We start from the raw sequence: 23,031 nt of genomic DNA, 5'->3' as shown, positions 1-23,031 counted from the left end.
GCAGCAAATTGGTCCCTTCTATTTTTATCTGTATGGTTTAATTCCTGTACTCACAAAGATTTCAGTCTTTGAATGGTGTGCCATAGTCTGGAATCGAGTTGTAAGTTTAATGGCACACGCGTGTCATTCTTTGCAGGGTCACAGCCGAGGCCTGATTTCATCACAGCGTGATTGCAGGTAATTTCTTCCAGTCCCATTATTGTGTCTCTACAAGGATGTACCCAGGAATTTATGAAGAAGCCATTTGAAATCATTTGTTCTAGGGGAGTTGTATCTGAAGTAGAGGAACAGCCACACGGGTATGTTTTTGTATTTTGAGTTTAATATAAGTTGTATACTTAATGTTATATTCTGTTTTATGCAGGAATTCTTGCCTTCGAGAAAGAAAGGAATCCTGGTACTGTGTTAGGTGCTGTACGCCATGAAGGTATCCAGTGTACAGGTAAAGATAATGTTCCTTGCCTTTGGGTACCACGTTGTGCTTTTTCACCAGAGTTTAATTGTATCCAAGTGGATAGCAATGCCAGTGGATTTATTGTTGCTCTCATTTCTTCGCTTGGAAAGGTTTGTGGAAAAGGCAGATTTGGCTCAATGTGGCAACAGCCATGTGGACCAGCTGTCCTGTACATAAGCACCCACTGATTTGGCTTTGAAAGAAAAATCTTGGGCAGAGAAAGAAGCGAGGAAGTGCCAGTTATGGCAGTGTGCATGCAAGTTGTGTAGAGGTGTGGAAGTTGTGGGAAGGAAGTGTTGCTAGGGAGCACTGAAGTCAGTCTGTGCATGTATTATTGGAATGGTAGTTGGAGTTAGTTGGTCATCCTCCTACGAAGAGATCATTTTAATTTTAGCATGAAAGCAGTCCACAAGTGTGTTAGCCTCATGTATGGCCCATAAAGTACCATCCAGCCAACAGCCTTGTGCTGGAACCAAAAATGAAGCTATGGTAAGGTTGCTGCATGTATTCCTGTGTATTCCTTCTCTGTTTCTGATGCCAAGCCTTCCAGAGGAAGGGAGGCTCAGAAAAACTCTTCATCAGGCAAGGCCTGGACTGAAACCTAGAAAAAGAACAAGTAAGGGCCAAATGCAGTAGCAAACAGATGGCTGTACCTGGAGCATGTTACTTGGCATCTGAAACTGCGTCTCCTCTGAGTAGGATAAATCTGTGCAACACACTCGGGAAGCAGGCAGGCCACTCAGTAAGCTAGCTGTTTGCACATCCTGTTCTGAGTGCTGGAAGGGAATTTAGCAGAGGGAAGCTTCCACTCGCCAAATACATTCTACCATCTTCCTCTTAGTGGAGATAATAAGGTGGTTGTGCAAGTTTAAGTGTCAGGTCTCTAAAAGTTTTGTACAGCATTAAAGAAGTAGGCTAGACTTCTTGCATCAGTATAGATACATCCGTTTTGTCTAGCTTTTTTTTTTTTTGGCCTAGAATATTTCCCTTTCAGCTGCAGAATTAAAAGGTAAACATTTTGTAGTACAAAAGGTGCAATTTTGCTTACCTTGTGGCAAAAGTATTTACGTTTTCACTGGAGGCCAGATGATCAAAGCAGTATAGTAAAGGCTCTTGGAAGGTATGTTTTCCCTTACCTAGGAAATGCTGTAGGTCAGTCTTGTGGCAAAACAAGATAGTGAAAATTAACTAATGGTTAATCAACTAAAAAGTTTAATTAACCTATTAGCTAATCAACATTCAACACTTAATTTTCATTAAAGTTTTTTTTTTTTTGCGGTATCCACATGATGAAGCTGTTTAATAATACACCGTGGAGTACTTCTTTATTAGAATAACCGATTTATAAGGCAGTGATAATACTATGGATTTACGAGCCATAGTTCAGACTGGAGTTATATTTATTTTTGCATATATTCCACAAAGCTAACTCAGAATTCCCCCTTTTGTCCCATAAAGGTAGAAAAGTATTTTACAAAGATACTGTGTTTTCAAAACAAGGAAGTCTGTTTTATGATTGATGATTTCTGGACAAGTTAAATCTAAATGTTACTTCTGAACATCCAAAGAGATCTTATCAATGAAGGTAATAAAAAGGCAGCTCCTAGATTTGTAAGATTCAAATAGAGCTACAGAAAGATACCTAATTCAATCTAAGATAAATCACTGTACTATATTATTTTGTGTTTAAAAATGAGACTTCTTTTTATAATGAGTGCAACAAACCAGCAGATCCTGTAATTTTCAAAGATATTCTTTGTTCCCAAAAGCCATCTTCCGCTGTCTGAATAATCTGCATCTTTTTCCTCTCTCCATGAATTATCAAAATCTATTCAGACCTTTCTAAGAAAAAAACATCTCACATATTTGAATAGGAACCAAACAAACACAAGGATTTAACACTGTACCCATGTAGTTTTCTGTAAACCTGCAGTCCCAGGAGTGCAGCTCAGCTCTGGTTTAAATTCTGATTTTTTTAGAGTGGAAATGCTTTTATTGAAATAAAAATAAAATGTTTCAATTGTACCAAATTAAAAATATAATCATGTATCTCAACGTGCGAAGTGTTGCTGAGGCTCTAATCAGAAAGTGTTATGTAATAAGATGAAGTGCATTTTTGCTGATATTTTCCTCATCAGTGCCTCTGGTTTAATTTTCGTATTTGATTAAGGAGGACAGTGATGTAGGGACTGGTATCGTTTTGGAAAAAAAAAAGGAGAAATATTCTTATGATGAAAAAGAATCACTTTTAAACTTTTATCTGTTCTAGTCCTTTAACATATTTACATTTTTTCCTATCTCTCTGCCTCAACCTAAATATACATAATTTCAGACCGGTATGATTACATTAGAGAAATAGGAAGCATGCACAGTTATTTTGGTCGCAGTTTTTGGCCTGGTTCCTACCTTACACTTTTTTGTTCAGCTAAAGATGTTCTTGTCTGAGGGAGAGTTTCCAATGTTCAGCAGAAAACTGAGGGCTTAATTTTCATTGACTCAGTGCAATTCAAATCAATTGAGGGCTTAATTGTCCTGATAATCTAAATTTTGTGAATTGAGAATTACAAGTTTAGTGGGAAGTCTGTGGAAAGTATGTATTTCATACATATCCACTTCCCGTTATGTTGCTTACATAGACAGGCCTCCCTGGATAGCAGAGAAACCTAAATAAGATAGCAATTCTACAAGTTCTCAGGTGATTGTAACTGTTACTTGCCAGTAAAAATTCAGCTGTCACTCAGATGCTGTCTCCTCGTGGGTCTGAACAAGGGATGTGTTTTCACCGTGCTCTCCTGCAGGTCTCAGCAGGAGCTGTTAGGCAGAGGGTGATGCAAGGCTGGTGGGTATGTGCTTGTGCTGCGCTTCACCCCTTGCCTTCCTGGCTGTGAGGTCCCTTGGTATGGCAGGGCACCAGCTGGGGAGGTGCTCCTCATTTTTGGGCTCTGGTGCAAAGGCACTTAGTTGGCCATGTTCTGGACTAGCTTGACCTGGCAGAGCATCAGGTCTGTGAGATGATGTGATCATGCTCTTCCCTGAGAGCAGCAGGGCAGTGTGCTGGGTCACAGCAGCTGGAAACTCTGGTGGACCTGTGTATTTGTATTTCTCTGCATTTCAGAGGTGGAGAATTTGCAGGTGGAGTAATGCAGCTCTAGCTAATTGAGAATTTTAATTTTAGTTGTCATTGCAAACCTTAAACAAAGTTGAGACTTTCAACTCTTTATAAAAGAAAGAAATTTACTGCTTGAAACTGTAACCAAGCCAAACAAATACTCTTGGAGCTGTTGATGTAGACAGGCCTAGGAAGAATCTCCACAGAAGAGCTTTGTGAACTTTTCTTGCCATTCAGTGCAATTTTCAAATGCCTGATTTCATCTCAGTTACTGCACTCCCATCTATTTAGTTAAGTGCTCTTCACAGGAAATTATGATGTCTTTTTCCTTCCCCAGATTGCTATTTCTTTATTGCTAAGAGACAGTCTGGCATTTCTAATAGTTTCTGATTTTAAGAAATAATGGGAAAAATACATGCACACATACAAACTTTAAAGTTTTGTGTGTGTAGTTTTACCTGGCTATTGCACCAAGTAGATTACAGGCCTGATCAGATACCCACAGACTTCAGTATCAATACCTCCACTGCATAAAAATAATGCAATATGCTAGTATCATCAGCTCTTGATTATGATCTGAAAGCAGAACTACTTGTCTTATACTGCTAACATTTCTTTAAGGAGAATCCAAGGGGTTCAAAGCAATACATGACCCTATATCAAAGAGAAAACAAGGTCAAACTGAAAATGTGTGAAGATGTGCAAGTTGGGGTGTGTGATATTGGTTAAGTGGTGTGCTTTGTGTTGGTTATAGAGTTGTTCATAGTCAGGAGGGCAGGTGATTTTTGAAATGCACATGTGTGTTAAGGAAGAGAGTTTACTAAAAGGAAAAATTCCTGAGTGCCTTTTTCAATGCATGCCACAGTTGTAAATGGAGATATTGGGAGCTCAGAGACAATTCTAGTACTGAGTTGGATTTAAAAGGTCTTGAGAAGATTATTTGAAGGAAAGAATACATGTAAGTGTAGATGTATCTGTACATTTCTTTAGCAAGGTAAGGCAAATTGCAAGTTAAAACTTTTTTCTGTTTTCATTAAGCATCTGTGCCTTTATCTTTTTAAATCAAGCAAAAATGGCTGTAGTGGGAGGGAATCCAGTTGTTGCTCAAAGTCCTTTTTAATTTGGAGCTGTCATGATGAAGAAATAGAAGTGTCACTGTAAAAAAAATTTTGTTAGTTGTCAGCAGGCTGGAATCTCAGTTAACACAGTTCAGAATACAGCTCTACACTGAATTTCTGGCAGTTCATGTAGTCAGATACCTCCCTCAAATACTGAAGAAGACCTGAGAGTACCTGTTCTCTCACCAGGGACAATTGAGTTGGTTTTATTCTTTTGTAAGAGTATATGGATTTCTACTTAAGTCAGTTTTATCGTGAATGTATCTGGCTTGGTCAACCTAAGACATATGTACTAAGTTTAGTATTTGCCTGCATCCAGAATGGAAGTATGATACCATTGCACAGTGAAATAACTGAAATCTCTCAAATGCACTAGTTTTCATGGGTATTAAATGGTGACTTTTTAACAGCAACTCTAAGTTCAAGATTCATAGCTTTATGAAAAATAACTGCTAAATGTATGCTATGTACAATCAGTTAAATAATTTTGCAGTATTATGTAGAATATATAGAGAATAAAGACTACTACAGGAAGTGTACTAAGCAAATACTTAAAAACACATTATGCTGAATAACAAATAATACATGGTACTATTGAGTGAGTCAGAAACTCCTATGTGACTAGACTTAAGTGAACCCTCATAATCTTAATCTAAAGAATATGTCTGTATTCTTTGTGTTGATTTAATAGTTCATGGGGTGTCCTAGCATTTTTATAAATAAGCCATCATCTCAGGTTTTATTTCAGTTTTCTCCCTATTAGTGTAGTTTTTGCAGTCTTCATGATCTTTAGCATTGTTACATTCCAGTCGTCGAGCTTTTCCCTCATACCGTTATGTTTTTTGCCACGCTTATAGATTTAGGGCATCTGAATGTGCACTGCCAGTTTTCACACATTCCTGTAAGACACACATGCATGTCTGTCTGTTTCCCTAAGGGTCTGCTGCATCTAACTTTATTTTAAACTTTGTAATTTTAATTTTTGTCTTGTACTTAAAATCTCAAGTTGGGACTGGTACATTGGCAGTACTGTTCCTGGTAAATAAATGTTCAGAGCTTTTTAGGGATGTACTTCCAACAAATGTGTGCATACTTAACAACTGGGACCAGAAGAAGAAACTGGCCAGTTCCTTCAGCTGTAGCTGCCTCCTTGACTTCAGACAGCTCTACAGTTCCTTTCTTGTAGCTGATTTTCCTTCCTGCGGCTGCAGGGAAGCTTCCACGGTGCAAAGACATTGCCATCTTCAAGCTGTCAGGTTCCTTGTTTTTGAGGCATAAATGGCAACAGTTAAAGCTAGAAGGTAAGAGAGAGCTCACATGCTGATGTACAAGACGTGCAAGGTTATCTGACAATTACCAAAAAAACAACTCAGAAACATCTGTCTGTTGTGAGATAAAAACAACGCCTCTTAGAGCCATCTGTCTGCTTTTGGATTAGCTTTAGATTGTGGAAATAACCTGCTTTGATTAAGGTGATACAGTTATTTTTCCATGTTACACCTGTGACTCAAATGGATGGATTTTATATGATACATAATGATTCTGAAAGGGAAATATTTTTTCTTAGACTAGAAATAATGGAATAGATTAAAGGAGCGCTTCAGTGCTGACTCTCTTCTAGGTTTTGGGTTGTATTTCTTTGTTATTTCAGAACATTTTTACTGACAGACTGGGTGAATAGTTAAAGCAAATACTATTTCATCAAAATTTCTTTTGCTTAGTAGAAATTCAAAATTATGTGGCAGATACTTGTTTCCTGCAGTGTTTTTCATTGTGATGGTTGGTTTGGGGGTTTTGTCCCTATTGTAGTACTGGTGAGTAGGTTTTTTTTATCTGAGAAACTATTTTGTCCTATTTTTACCATTCTGAAGATGGCCAAATTCTTTCACATGCTGTACAAGAGTCTTGTTTTATTTACTCCACTGTTCATTGGAGTTGAAGCTATGCTGGTCTGTCAAGAGGGTGAGAAGACAATTTTAAACAGAGGCAGCCAGCGGGAATGAAAAGTGACAGCAACTTGGGACTGTTGTCTCCCTGTTGCAATGGGAGCATCAGGTATCTTTTGTTTCAATTCTAAAAGAATAATGACCCCACTGAGAAGAGTCACCTCTGCTAACTATGCTTGAGAGAAGCCCGTAATGCACAAAGCTGCTCTCAGCCCCATTGAGGAGTGGTTTTCTCATACCTACGGGCAAGAGAAACGAAGCAGGGTATGCTCCTTTGTGAATTTCAAAAGGCTTCCTGGCCCTTTGAAATTATGCCTCTTCAGTAATAATTTTTGTCGTGCCCCCCTGTTCTTAAATACAGGGGAAGAGAAGAGTCCACAGGTAAGGTCAGGAGTTTTCTTTGTGAGAACTTCATACGAGTGTGTTATTCTGAGTAACAAATGGAGTGCTATTAGAAATAACACTTTCATTTTCAGATAATTTTTTTTAATTTTCTTTTTTCCTACCATCCAAATGGCCAAAATGCAACTTCTACTATGGATTTTCTTTTTTTTTTTCTCTTTGGAGTTCTAGATGACAGATGGAGTTACTGATGAGAATCTTATTTCTAATGAACTAAACTGCACCAAACATGTCCAGTTAATACAAACTTCATCTGCTGTGTTTTTAAGCCAAAATTTTGCTATTCAGCTAGCTGCTAAAGTACACTTAGAAGACTCTTCTGTTGTTTTATTGTAAAACAAGCAATTGCAGAGGTCAGAATTCAGTGTCTGCATCTCACTATGTTAGCTGGTAAATATATGTATTTTTAGAAGCTTTCTAACAAATAGTTTATTTCCAGTTACCCGGAAGCTTATTAGGACTGTATTAATTTCAAGTCAGTCCAGGAATTAAGTGGTTTTGTTAAGGACTGTCTGCAAGACAGAAGAGATTCATTTGGCCTCAACTCAAGAACTGTGAAAATGTAACCAGGAATTTTATGGGATTTCCTTGTGAATGCCAGTTGTTAAATACTTCCAACTTCAGACTATTGAATAGTTTGAAGTTGAAATTTGTTATTTGCAAATATTTTTCCCAGTAATGTTTGTAGCAGATTAGTGTCAATTTTTTTTTCTGCACAGTTTTATTGTAGCTGATACTGACTGAACATGGTAAGAGAATATTTAAGTTGGTTTCTAGTTTTGATCCTTATTCCATGGGCTCATGAAGACATTATGCTCGTGTGTTTCATAGAAAAGGTTCTATCATCTCTGTATTACTTATGTAGGTTTTTTGGCATGATAGATAATGTTCTCTCACTTCCTGACAACATTTGTCATTGTTTCACTTCTCAGCAATGTGAAATTCTTAAACAGCAGCCTAATGTCTATGAAGCCTCATGTTGATACAAACAATAAAGGGACACACTTCCACGCTAATGAAAGGATGGTGGGTAAATACGTGTATAGCTGTGAGTGGGGAAAGCAGGTGGCATGCTTCTGAATAGATTTTTTTTCCTGTATGTAGCCCTTTTGTTGTACTTCAGATCTTTAGCCAGTGTATCACTGAGCCAGACTCTGATCTCTAAGTAGGTGCCTTCCAGCACTGTTTATACTTTTCAGAGTCACAGATCATTACTTTAACAGACACACCACATCATTTTGCATACCCTTTACATACTATTTCCAAGTAAACATCTCCCACTTCCAGCCCCATTTGCACTTTATTCTAGCCAAGAACAGTGCTTTTGCATGTTAAATCATCCTGGCTGGACACATCGACCAGAATGTCACTCCCTTGCCTACCTTGCATCTGAAGTCAAAACCCTGTGTTTGATGTTCTTCCATGCCTTTAACAAGGGGCCTTTTCACAGATTGTTGCAAACAGTAAGTGAACCAGTAAGCTTTGTATTTGCTGGAATTTTCTTCTTAAAATAGGCTACTTTAATATTGATCATTGACAAGTGAACTAAAAAGTGTACTTTTAAAGGATCCACCTTTTTTACACTTTCAAATTTCCCTAATTCTCTCCTGCAGGCAACTTTTAAGATTTTTTTCCTACTGCTAGTAAATTGTGTTGGTATTCAGGTGATACGAGGTACCGTGAGCATCACAGTGGATAGAATGTTGACCCTATCAAGCTCTAAATGGAGAATTAATAATTTCTATCCTCAAGAGCTTAATAAGTATTAATAAACCAAAGGGTGAATACAAAAAGCTGAAGGGTTCTTATTATTTTGCTTTTTAATTAACTTGCTGAAGATCATAAAAAGCCTGTAGTTGGCTGAAAATAATCTCGTTTCCTGCTTCAGAATCAGTACGTAACCGTACCTTTTTTAACCTCTGACCCAACATAGGTTTTAATTAATAATGTTAATTATAAAAGGAAAAAAAAAGAAAAAAAAAGTATTTTCTTAAAACTGGAGTAAAATTTGTGTGGGATGCTAATAGCTGGATTCAGGAAATGAAACTACTTAATTGAAGATGTTTTGACAGTGCATGATTGCCATTGAGTATTTAAGTAGGTTCGTTTTGTTTCCTTAATAGGTTTGGAGAATTACTGTAAGAGTTTTCCCTTCTCCCTTACTTAATGAAAAACCAAGTTTGCAGAAATAGCCTTTGAAGTTTATTAAGTCTTAGGCTTAATCAACTTTAAAGTGCTCCCATAAGGAAGCTTTCCATGGCTTTTCTTATTTTAAAGGAATTCGATAATGAAGAAAATAATATATGCCTTATTAGCTGGAGACTGTGTAGTACATTCCCTAGGGCGACTGTCCAACACAAGATGTCAGAAGCTTGGAGTTGTCCAAGCTGTGAAGGGCTCTGAAGACTGCCTGTAGACTGGAATGCCTTTCTTACAAAGGAGCTCCAGAGTTGGTTTTGATGGCTTTAATGGCATCCCTAGGGAAAAAAAAAGGAAGAAAAAAGAGGAAATACCCCCAAACAACCCTATATATATGAGGATCAGCTATTCCAGCTCATTGTCCCTTAGAAGTGATTTATTACCTCATGTCAAGTTTCAGTCTTGAATGAGGAAAGAGCTGTACACATTCATTCTGTTGAGATGTTTGGGCCATTCCCTGAAGAAATTTGTTTTTCTGCTGTGACATAAAAACAAATTTAGTGACTTTTTTTGGTGGAATAGTTATTTGCCAGTTACTGATCTGGATCAGATCAGCAGAAGATCATGTGATTATCAGAACCAGAAACAGTGGCTAATAGGGATAGAGGTAGGGATGGAACGTGTGAAACACAGAAAACACTGAGTAAAACTTTGAATGCTTGTCAAGATAACCTTTTTTTTTTTTTGTCATCGTCTTCTGTTATATTTTTAAAATCTATTTATCTTAGGTTTTATTGTCTGATATACCACTGAAAGTTTCCTTCTTCCTTATTGGGGCATATTTGTCTTTTTTCCCTTTTGGATGGAATTCAAATTTACAAAATGTTTCATTTCCTTTGGCGTCTAAGTTCACTCTCTGCTCCTCAGTTCCCCATGCAGAACCTAACTTCTAAAACCAACTCTGTGGCTCTGTATATATGCTGGAGTCAGGCTTGCTTTCTTTCTGTCCGTCACCACCCGCCCTGCCAAATGCATGGACAGATGATCACAATCACAAATTTTAAGTGAGAGAAGATCAATGAGGAAGAAGAGTTGTATCAAGGTTTTGTGGTGAAAGATGGAGAAATAATGTAGAAGGAATTTCTGACAATATCAGATCCTTTATCCCATTGCTGTGCCTTCTAATCGTGTCATTCTTGGGAGGAGGGAAGAAAGCTCTAATTTCTTGTGTTTGTTTATGGGTTTTGAAGAGTAGCTTAGGCTTTATGCCCTCCCTCTACTTGCAGAAAAATGGCTGTGATGACAGTCTGAAAACAAATGGAGCCCGTGTCACACATGCCTTGCAAAGTGAGCCCCGTATCGTTTATTATTTGGGAATAGTGATGAGTCCTCCACTTTGGTACATTCTGCCAGGAGCTCTCTGTTATTTTTTTCCTACTTCCTGTTCTGTCATAGTTCTAAATAACTGTCAAGGGCAAGAAATGCAGTTTCTAGCATTTATTTAATGTAGTCAGTAATCTGACTACATTAATCTTTGGATTCCAAGTTGAAATAAGTTGAAATAACTATTGTTCACCCACTAAAAGGATTACAGAATTCTTTATGCACAAAATGTGCTGTCATTACAACTTCATTTTCTCCAAGAAAATGTTCCCAGGTAATGCTTAGCCAAGTCAAATGGTTTCTTGCTGGTCTATTTCTACAAGCGTTAGTAAATAATGCACTTTATTATCCTGCTTGTCTTATTTTCTCCTAGAATAAATTTTGTGCTTGCTTCATTGTGGCCCTTCTGGGTGCAGAGTTCTATATTGATGGTCACAGAGGCAATTCATGGTCCTTGATGTAAACTACTTCTGAAATTTCTTGTTGTAATGATCGTCATAAGCAGCTTAATAAAATCAGGTTTTGTGACTAGTATTTTGTCATTTGACACTGGACAAGCAAAAGCGGGTATGCTCATTTGCTTGTGCTCCTGCAGTGGTTCCTTTTCGCTAGAGTGGGAAGCAGCTGTGCGAGTATAATCCTAACAAGTAGGAGACTTCGAGATAGAACATCTCTAGGCATTGGATTTAAGATGTCATAGAAGTCATACTATGAATGCCTACTGTGATTTGCCCAGGGCAAGTCTGTAAGTCTTTATGTCAGAAGCTGCCTGATCTTTAGTTTAGAATCAGAATCATGGAATAATTAGGGTTGGAAAAGACCTTAAGATCATCTAGTTCCAACCCCTCTGCCATGGGCAAGAGCAGTCACTACTATTTCTGTGTATTAGTGTGCATACACGAAAAAGTTTTGCTGGGTATGAGCTTTTTACCCTATTGTTTTCCTCATGTTTAAACTAGGAAGATTATCGGTATGAAACAGCTCTTGCTGTGAAGTGCAACTGGTAGATATCTGTACTTTCTGTTTTAGTGAATATCACACTGTGCATCATTGCTTGATGACACCTTTCTGTTCATAATGTGCCCCAGTTTTTGCAACCAAGTGGCAATTTGGAAGCTGGACTAATACGAATTCTTAAGAAAATGTTGGTATTTGCCTCTGGCTTTATAGCACCATGCAGAACTGGGATGGATTTTTGTGCTAAGTGGGTGCCAGGTATATCTTCTCACTTAGGTTTCACAAGTTGGTTCAGAGTGTGCTGTTCATTTGTGAGACACAGATGTTTTCCCAGAGGGCAGAAGTCTCCACTTTGCACATTAGGGTTACCAGAAGCCCGTAGCCAAAATAGTTGTGAGTAGGTTGATACAGCATAGTGTAATCCAGATCGAGTCTTCTCACATGGGCATTTTCTCTCCAAAATGTAACTGCAATCGTGGATACATCACATTCAAATAGAAGAGAATCATTATATGCATATACAAAGAAACTTTACAGCTACCTGATAGACACTACTCATGTTCTGTTAGAAAAAGATCACATTATTTGCTATAGGCCATGTTTCTCTTGGGGTTTCATTTGACAAACTGATGGCTGTATTCAGAAGGTCACCGATCATTCAGCCACACCAGAGGGAAGTGGCAGTGCAAAAGTGAATGGACAACCAGTGCTTTATTGAAATTACTTTCAGAGGGAAGAGGAGAGAATTTAGATGGCTTTTAAAAAAGTTCAGGTGAAAACAAATGGGTTTGTGAGTGAAGATGATGTAAAATAATGCAATCAGTAGGTTATTCATCCTGTTGTCTGTTCTAATATTGCCTACTGGCAAGAAATGATTTGAAAGTGTTGTGAACGTATAACTCAACGCTGGTCAGGCTGAGAGAGCCTTTGAATTTTCCGAGTTCCTCTGCAGCTGCCTTGAATGTGAAGGTCCTGTGGAAATACTATTTTGAGTATGAAAGTGATGATAGGTTTTGTCCATGTTTGCTTGCTGTACAGGCACATAATAAGAATGTCAGGGTGCAATAGGGGCCAGTGGCTCCCTGAGGTGCACTGTCTCTAAGCTGATCCATAGCCCCCAGAGCAGAGTCCCCAACAGAAGGAACGCACTGGAGCCCATGGCCAGAGTCCTCTGAAAGTTTAACCTCAACAACAACTTCTAGAGCAAATCCTACAAAAGCATCTTTACATGGCTGCAGTATCTTTGGACTTACCTTTCAGGTGATGAGTAGAGACAGCCTTCACCCTCCACCAGAGACCATGTTGTAATGGTTGGACTTGATGATCTTAAAGGTCTTTTCCATCCTCATTGATTCTGAGTCTATGTTTCCCTTGCTTTTTTCTCACTATACCTTAGTGTGGTGCTTGCTAGACCACATGGGACATTTCCTTTTGGATGTGCTGGCTTCTTAATCTTTGCCCTTCTTAAGGGGCAAAATTCTCTGAAATGGTGTGTTCAGCATTTTTTCTTTGAAAGAAATGCTCAGAGGTATGAAGTGACTTGCTCAAGATCACATGGCAGGTAGAGGGGAATAAGTATTCCAGCCCTCCATGTCTTCCTCCTGCCTTACCTGATGGGCAGCTGGTCCCATGGGGCATACCTTCTTCTTGCTAAGAGAAGAGTGAAAGGGTCAGCCTCTTATTTAGCAGTGATGAAATAAATTCCATTTTCCATTTAGAAAATTAGCAGGTATCTTCAGAGTAGGTCATACACTTATTTGGTTCTTTTGTTTAATTGGATACAGTGATGTATTTGCACAAATGGATACAGTGCTATGAGTAACATAGCTGTTCTTATGAATAAATTTGCTCCCCAAAAGCTGCTGTGGAGCTATTAACCTAGGAAATGCTCATTAAAATAATGTACCACTAGTACCTCTTGAAATTACCAAAACCCCATTAGTTTATTTTCCCGTAAGAAATACAGCAGATACTTTTATAGGCAGTCTGTAGAAATGATGTCACAGAAGGGGAGAATCAAAACGAAATGGTTAAGATGATTGTTATTTTTCCTGTCCTCCGTTCGCCTTTGATTTAAGAGAGTTTCTTCTTCTTTTCCTTAGGGAGGAAAGTAGGTGTGGGAAAGAGATTTACTAGGCTGAGACCATATTTTTGCTGTTAGTTGCTCTGCAGCTTCACCCAGAAGAGCTTATTTCTGTTTTTCACCCCCTCAGGGCTCACTGCCTTGGGAAGTGCTTTAGATAGGAACCATGGTCCCCGAGCTGAATTACAGCTCCTGCTAACAGTTTGCCCACAGATCAGCTGTGATTCTTCAGAGCCTTAAAATACTCTTATGTTTTGTTCAGGACTTCAGGCTTGCTCTTTAAAGACTTCGTTTATAACAGAAAGAAATTTATTACAAGGAGCTTTTACATTTTTAAGGCCAAGATAGAAATCATTTTCAGTAGTCAGAAGTTAGTCAGGTAGTGAAAAATCTTTTGATGACAAGATTTCTGTATTTTAACACATTTGATGCCCATTCAGCAAAATAAGATAGAATTATAAAAGACAGATCCGTGACTTGGGTAACTGCACAATGATCCATAAAAGAGATTTTATTGGAAAATAAAATATCAACAATGTGATTTTTAATGTCAAGGTAAAATTACATTTCACAGTAGTGGCTCTCGATGGAAACATTTCTATCTGTATTTTGTGAGTGTATTTTTCCTGTGTAAGAGATCAGAGAAATCAAAATTTAATATATATTTTTTTTTTAAAAGCAAAGTGAAATTATTCTTTAATCTTTTTCCGTGTTGGGGTGCTCAGCTTTACTCTCAGGGAGCAGATACCTGCTTAAACTGTAGCTAATGTAGTGTCTCCTGAAGTTTACAGCAGCATAGCCAGAAGCATATTTTGGTCTGCCATCAGCAACAAAAGGGTTTGGATCTCTTTAGCTGTTTTTCTTCTAAAATAACATTTACACTGCTGGAGCTCTAACAGTTGTCTCTGTTTTTGCCTCTTTCCTTCCACATTGTCTCCAGACTAAAAATTGCTAACGTTAGAATTAATGTATTCTAACATAAGTTACTTCTTTGCAGTCAATGCACTGAGATCTAAAAATACTAGTGATTAATGAAACATTACATAACCCTTGATCCGTATGTCTGTGTACAACTGTCTTAATCGGTGAAAGCTTCTATCTTATCAAAAGTTGACTTGCTTGGCTTTTAAAATTACAAACATTAGCTCTCTTTCTGCAGGAAGTAGTTTAATCAGTTGGTTCATGATTGCTCAGTCAGAGTTCTGTTTCCTCGGTGCAGCAGTTTCCTGGCATGTCCAAATAAAGGCAGCAACACTTCTCATGTTGTGAAACTTCAGAAATACCTCACATCAACCCCACTTAATATGAAATGGAATTACAGCTGCATCTCTCCAAACTTATGGGAAATACTTCCCAAAACAACTGCTTTGAAACAATGGCACACTGACTGATGCAAAACAAAAGGCATGTGAGTGGGGACAATGGTGGAATTTATTCTTCTCTTAAACATTTCAGACATCCATCATAATAATCTCTTTGCATAAATATTTTGTCATAATGTTACATTAGACTACATATATAACAAAGTAGTGTGCAAAGCATTTTAATATAATTGAAATAATATTTGATCAGCATAAAAATGCTTTTTATATGTTGAAGAGAAATGTGGATTTCTTTTTCCCCAAATGGAAAAAAGGAATTGTTTAGAACCCTGTTCTTCACTTCTTCAGGATATTCCTCCATATTGGAAAGCAGAATCTGAAGTGAAGATATTTCATAGTTGAAGAGGTAGGAACTTTATGGTGTAGTTTTAGGAGTCTGGGGATGAACATGAATTCATCATGGAGGTAATCTGCGAAATACAGGGTAGGAGGAGGAAATTATTGATGCCAAGCATTTTGTGCTCAAAAGCTTACCAGGCATTTGGGGTTTTGAGCAGCAGCAGCATAAACAACCAAATGGTGCAGATTTCTGATTCAATGTGGGATGCTGCTGGGCTGGAGTGATTGATCTGCTTTTTGTTTTAAATGAGTGCGTAGAAGAGTCTTATTTAGAACTCACTGAAAGTAAGCAAATTGTGATTCAAGTGGTTTGTGTTGTGGGTGAGATGTAGTGTTTAATGTGTTGCAGATTCTTTAATGTTTTGCTCAAGAGATCATATGAACTCCTTAAAAACAAACACTCTCAAAAAGGTAGATGTAATGAAAAAAATCTACAGGAAACTCTTGGGCTACTTACACAAAATTGAGACTAGCTTTGTAGTACTTGCAAAATTCATAAGTGGTGCTACTAAGAAAAGATGGATTAGATTCTGGAAGCTGTTTAATTTTCTTATTGTGACAGGGTTGTAGGTATGAACGGTATCTAACCAGGGAGATCCACAGTATTGCGATTCTCACCCTGTACACCATGGGGACAGGATCAAGTCTATCCTAAATGGCACTTGGCACCTGACACCTTTTGCTAGATCTTGTGCTGCTAATGACATTGGAACTCTCTGCCTGTAAGGTCTGGGTTCATGCTCTTTGAAGGGGTGATGGTATGGAAACAAAGCAGAAAAAGTCCTTCTTGTACATGGTACTAGTGTGAGGAAGTCTATTTTACCTCCACCTCCCCACTTACTCTTAAAACCAAGTCTGTGTGTGATCTCTGGTGTAACCTCACCACCTCAGTATCAGCAGTGTCCTCTCCCCAGGTTTGATGGCTTTTCTGACTATACTAGGTTTTACTGATAAACAATTGAAGTGTCACATTTACATTGAAGTACTGCAGAAGCATCATTCTTCTATCTCTTAAAAACAAAAACACAAATTGTAGACCATCATGTGAATTAAAATTTACCTATGTGTAGTTTCTGCATCTGTAGAACTGAGGAAGTAGAGGGAAAGGCAAATCTGGAAATACGGCACAAATTGATGTGCAGGGTCAGGAATTTCATAGAATTATAGAATGGTTAGGGTTGGAAAGGGCCTGAAGATCGTCTAGTTCAGATTCTCTCTTAAAATTAGCAAGAATTATATCTTTGTTGACTGTTTTATTTTGTGTTTTTCCTTTTGAATGTCAGTATTTGGCCGTTATAAACAGAATGAAAGTGCTACTTTACTGCACATAAGAGTACTGAAAACCTGGTGGGTGGCAGTGGCTTGTTTCACTTTTGACTGAGCTTAATTTCTTCCAGTGACAGTAAAGGGAAGGGCTTTCTGGTGACTAGCTGCTCCTGCCGAGTAAGCACGAACATATTTAAGATGCATTTCTCATGCCACTTCTAGAACAAGAATTTTAATTAAAACCCAAACCAAACAAGACTCCGTATGACCACAACCCAATCTGGGACTCAGAAAAAGAAATTCCTGCCAAAGTATTGTTTACAGCGGTATTACATCAGCAATTGTGATGTAATTTATTTACATCAGTGTTAGAACGTGATACGGATCTATTTTATTTTCAACTATGTGCCTGTCAGTTACTTTAGGTTAACATCCACAAGTGATGATAGGTCACTGGGTGTGTAGCCACATCATAATAGCTCCAAACTGACTGTTACTCAGGCTGCCTCATCTTTCTGACCTCTGTGTATGTGTGTGTATGAGAAAGAGGGAAGAAATATATTCATAAAGTTTTACAGCATACTCTAAAAGGTGACCAGCTCAGACTCTTCTCAGGCCAAGGGAGGAAAACTAGTCATCAACCTGTTTTATGTGAAGTGTGGTTTACTCTTCTATGTGTGATAATACCTAACATCCATTGCAACTGCTCTATCCTGTTGATGGTGCATTTGGCTTTCTGCAGTGTGAAAAAGGTGGGGATTTTTTAGCTTCTGAGGATAAAAATCACCTGTGTTTTTCACATATTTCATCCCTTGTTAGCCTTACATATAATTTAGGAAGCCCAAGGCAGTTTCTAGATGAATGCTGTATACTATGACCGATTATGAACTTTCAATAAATAAATCCTCTTTGCCTTTATACATTTATTTTTTTCTTACATCTTCCTTTTCCTTTTGAAAAATGTGATTTCTAGTTAGCAAAAGCATGCAGAAAAACCCTGACTTCTGTGTATAGAAATGATTCATTTGTGATCAATGTGCACTCTTTGTCTTGCTTGGAAAATAGAGGGTTTGAGTTGGACTTGGGAGAAATGAGTAATTTGCTTTGCTTTATTAGCCCTGAATTTCATTTTTTACTGGCTAGAGGAATATGTGTCCTAAATCTCAGCTTGCACATTACACCATTTTGAAGGGCTTGCTTGTGAATAACAGGATGGTTTTTAATAGCTTATTTGATCAGTGTGGAAGTCTGTTTCAAAATAAATAAAGAAAAAAGGTGTTTCCAATGCTTTTGTAATAGTTGAATAATTGGGATTTTTGAACTATGGTGTGTATCTGCCTGTGGGAATCTGCTGTAACAGAAATAGGCAAGAAATCGGTGATAAGCCAGCCTTCCTTTTACACAAGCGCTCTCAGTGTGGTTTCCTCTATTTACTGTAGCATTAGACATTGCATCAGAAACCTCTGGATCCAGATAACTGAGATACTGTTAAAACCACTGTCCTGTTTACTTCAGCAACAAGATCACAGTTCTGTCATTCGGTAATGCAAGCTGACATGATTTAGGAGACACAGAGAAACAGCTGAGGTTCCATGGAGCATTTGTGCACTACTGTCACTGACGCTGACCACCATGGTCCTCACAGCTGCAGCTGGCTTTGAGAAAGTCCTTACTCACCATTCCTATTTCAGTGGTGGAGTAAGAAGAGCTATGGTTACACCAACTAATTGGCTTCATCTTTAATTCTCGTTTTCTTCAGTAACAAATGTGCATCAGCTTCAAGTGGTGGCAGCTGGTATTTCCTAGGTGTGGATGATCTTCTGAAATTCATGGTTCTGAGCAACTAGCTAATTGTAAATTATGAATCCTTGCATAGCATGGAGTAAACAGCTAATTTACCTGGCCAGCATTCTGCATTTTTTCTCTCCTTTGGCTGCTTCCGTTGAAATGTAGCCAGTCTACAGGTCGCTAAGAGCAGAAAGTAAATGTACAAATATGTGTGGTGAGAATCTAGGTGTCTAAGAATAAAGTAATTAAGAATTGAAAGACTTTCTGCCTGTACTAGGTAAGCACACAAATTATTAAGAAAAAGTAAAGCAAGTGGGGTGAAATGATTAGGAAAAATGGCTGAGGATTATCGCAATGTTTTCATTTGCTCCCTTACAGTAATTTCATTCTAGTGTTAAGACAAATATTTTAAAGTTGATTTCTAAGGAGATTAGTTGTTTTTGAATGTGTTGTCATTGTCTGTCTCTGCTCATCTTTGTATGTTCCCAATACACGTTGAACCTGTTGCTAGATTTACATTTCAACAGAAAAGCAGAGGTTTGTAGGGTATGAAATTTCACAGATGTTAGTGGCTGGGTAGAGGCCATTTTAGTATTTGTTACAGTTCAGCAATTGCAGGGAACTTCCCCAGTGCAACATGGGGCACACTGGAAGTTTAGCAGATTCTGGGATATAGGAATTCAAAGGGACCAGAATGCTGTGTTGTAGGGGTTCTGGGAAGTGACCATGGGAAGAACTGGGTGGAAAGCCAGAAGCATGTACACAAAAGTCGTTCTCAAAAAACCCTAGCTACTGTTTCTGTTCATAGAGTGTGTGTGATGAACAACCAAACAGTTGCACACTTTGTATGGTCTAAAAAAGCCAAACAAAAGGATTAGGAACCAATTGTTATCATGGCCAAGCACATATGTGTACCCATTTTTATGTGCAGGACTTTATTTAGGTATGTGACCTGAATACCATTGCCTTTTGTAGTAATTTCAGTTGACTTACTGATCTTAAGCAACTGCCGCTAGCCTTCGTGTATACGTTCCCTCAGCTGCAGCTGTAGACCCAAGGCTTACCAGGCAGTCCCGGCAATTTACTCCTTCAGAGCTGCACCTTTACACTAGGCAACCATGCTGAGGTTCTGGTAGCATTGTTGCAATGAAAATAAAACAAGTTTAAAGAAACACTTTGAGTTTTCTTCTGAGATCGTATTTGTGATCATCCTGGAAGCCAACCTCAGTGGCACTTCTGTAAAGAACACAGAAGTTACCCTTCTGCTGTCCCAGCTCACAGCCTTCTCCAGAAGAAAACAATCCCTTGCCTTTCAAGATATGGATGGGGTTTTAGCTCTTGAATTAGCTAGCTGTCTGCCTGCACAATATATGCCCACTCTATTTGTCTGATTTTGGAATTAACTTCTTGTCAGGGTTTGTGGTTAAAATGCATTTAAGCAGTAGGAAAAATCTAAAGTTCACATTGTAATCTGGAGAGGGAATTTGGAGAAACAGGAGGCTGGTAATGTGTAATGTGTTCATTTCCACAGGAAATATCTATCGTATAAAAGGATGCTAGAAAGGAAAGTAGAGCAACAAAAGTGAACAATTGCCACTTGATATGATGATTTATCACCTGTTGACAGTTGTGCCTGTTGGCAGAAAAATTCATTATGAATGATAAGTTGAGGGCTCAGAGCAGGACAGATAGAAGCCTTGAAGATTTGTCCTTGAAGGCTGGTGATGTACAGCACGGGTTCTTTCTTGCTGTAATGGAGGTTAGTGTAGTTTAATGTGACTGTTAGTCTATTTTAAGGTATCTCTGATCAAAAGAATGATCAAATGAAATATGTTCATAATTAAACCATGTTGTGGTAATACTGGTAGAGTGCTCTGTAAATGTTTCTATAAATGAATGAAGAGAGGGCTATAGGTACTGAGAACTAATGAAAATCAGAGTACCTGATACTGTAAGCCTGATTTTTCATAAAGATGATTTCAGAACAAGAAGTTGTATCAGTTGTAATATTCATCATCCTAAAGGATCATAAGAAAAACTCAGAGCAGACCAGGGTTCATGGAACCATTCAGCCGGTAGAGAATTCTACCTCATACAATCAAGAATTAGGCATTTCTGTTGTCATATCCCAAGCAGTGGTTTCTGTTGCATCCAACTTCTTTCCCCTTGTATATTTTCAGTAGAAATCTTGTATGTATAATGCAGAACAGACAACAGCAGGGTGAATGTCTCATTGATTACATGTTTTTTTCATGCTTTCTAAGGTTGATAAAGGAGAAGCTATATCTTCTCCCTACTGCCCACTCCTATTCAAACAGATAAGGTGTTTTGTACATGGAACAAGCCGTATTTTTTTCTACACCATTAAATGTGAAAAAGCACTTGGCTTAAGGATTGCCAAGTAAACAGCCATTTGACCCTTCACAGGCTTTTCCTTCAGAAGAAATGACACTGAAGAATGCGTTAACCTTGTGATAAGCTTATTTACAAGGCATTTTAAATCTAAGAGAAAAAGGGTAACTTAGTTAATGTGGGAATTCCTACTGCTTTACTTCACCTTGTTGTTTGGTTACCATATTACCAGTATATATTACTTTGACTGTTAATCTTTCACTGACCTTGCATAGCTGTCCTCCTGGATTGGTTGACCTTGAGTAGCTGTTCATTTTCCCTTCTGCGTTTATAAAGACATTATTTAACACAGATTTTCTGGAACAGAGTAACAGACTCTGGTCGATATAGTTCAAAACCACTGGTTGCAGAAGTAGCTTGAGAAGTGTGAATAGCATTCTCAAGTCTGATATTCTGGCTCTGTAGGGATCAGATATTTCAGGTCAGAGATGCCATTTTTAAAATTTACTCATCCCAATTTATTTCCTGTTATTCAGCTGGGCTTCCTGTTGTGGGTGCTTCTGTGCTGAAAAAGACCACCCAATTAAAGTGTAACGTTGTCTTTACTATCAGCATTGGACTCGGTTGTGCATGCCTGGTTATGAAATCTAGTGAAATTGTGTGATGATACCATATGCTTCCCAGTCTTACTGAGTGTTGACAGGTTTCTCACTTATCTTCTATCTGAATGCTGTAACTACACATAGATGGAGCAGATGGAGTTACTCTGCTTTTAATCAGAGAATATATTTGCTTGGGAAAAACATGCATTTGTTGTTTCCTAATTTTTTTTTTTTTTTGGGGGGGAGGAAGTTTTGTATGTTATTTATAGGTTTTTTTCCGAGTGCATGAAAGCAGAAATGATCACAGAATAGCCATTCAGAGGAGTGTTTTGGTAAGAATATTTGGTAGGAAGAAGAAGGTGAAGAAGACAACCCACAGGGTTATTCTATGTCATAAGTTTGACCTTCAGGTACAGAGGATACAGATATGGAAAATGGCTCTACCTCTGTTGTGTATGGCTGCCGTGCTTGCATGCTTTAGTCAGGCCATGTGATTATAATCAAAGCATTTCAGCTCGGTTTTTTATCTGATCTCTAGACAACTTGTTCACTAATTGATTTACAGTAAGAAAAGTAATTAGTTCTGATAATGGCTGGTGGGTTTTTTTAATCCTGCTGTGTGTCTTCTTGTCTTCTTATTTAGTAATACTTGCATAAATGGAGATATTTTGGAATATAAGCTCTGAGTTTTATTTTCTAAGTACCTGTTAATACAGAGAAGATTGGTTATTTAAAGCATTTGAGCCTCTGAATTTATGACATCTCACCACGTCAGTAGTCAGTGAGAACAGCATCCTCTTTAAGTTGGAAAGCTTTTACTATTTGAGATCTTCCTTTACCTCGGTTTTACTATGGTATGTTAGTCTCTTGGCTAATATGCATGATTGCTGCTATTTTATGTAGGTTTGTGTAATTTTCATGCCATCACTTTTATTTTGATGAACATTCTGATAGATTGTTAATAAAGGACTTGTATCTACTTCCCTACTTCTATATGAAATTGTATTTCATAGAACACATTATATACTGTACCAGAAGTCCTAAATAACTCAAGTTGTTAAGGAAAAGATACCAGAATATAAGAATATTTAAAACATATGTTTACTAAATTAATTTCGGGAATGAAAGAGAAAGTGATACATTTTAAAAATCTGCATATTTTGGAGGGTCCATTCCAGTGCTAATTTTAAGATAGGCTGTGGTTTAACTGAAAAGACTGAGAACAGAGTAAGTCCCCAAATAACCAGCGTGAAAGGACGTGGAACCACTCACTCATCACTGCATCTTACGAACAGTTCCCTTGCCGATGCACTGCATGGGTATTTTCTAAGAAAAAAAAGTATTTGTGTCCTAAAAGAATACAGTTGAATCTACTTTCAGTATCATAGGTCTCCTGCAGGGATTAGTTAAGTCATCACACTTCCAAAACTGTCCATCTTCCCCTCAATTTGTAATGCAAGGAGTCTTCTAGTGCCAAAATTACACGTTACAATTTCCAGTTTTCAGACAAGTGATTTAGAACTGGGAGAGTTGTTGAAAACAAATTTGTTTTCTCCCTCAGTGCCCGTGTTAACCAGTCTTTGCAGAGAAGCAAGACCAAATCCCATTCCCAGGAGGTATATTCAGCCTCTCAGCTACTATATTGCTGCTGGACTGACAGAATATTTGCACTGACTTGGCTGTAACTAAACAGCAAAAGGTCTGATCAGTG

The 23,031-nt window shown here is 38.0% G+C and overlaps 1 long non-coding RNA gene across 3 annotated transcripts in view; it reads left to right on the top strand.

Annotated features, from left to right (window-relative positions):
- Positions 1-23,031, top strand: part of LOC136012937 (uncharacterized) — a 274,847-nt gene that overhangs the window by 84,795 nt on the left and 167,021 nt on the right. For all 3 annotated transcript variants that reach the window (XR_010612084.1, XR_010612085.1, XR_010612083.1), the window contains exon 4: positions 365-442. This is a non-coding gene — a long non-coding RNA (uncharacterized LOC136012937). The remainder of the gene's footprint in view (positions 1-364; positions 443-23,031) is intronic.

This window comes from Lathamus discolor, chromosome 4 (assembly GCF_037157495.1).
Source record: "Lathamus discolor isolate bLatDis1 chromosome 4, bLatDis1.hap1, whole genome shotgun sequence".
NCBI lineage: Eukaryota > Metazoa > Chordata > Aves > Psittaciformes > Psittacidae > Lathamus > Lathamus discolor.
This window is presented reverse-complemented; position numbering and strand designations above follow the sequence as displayed.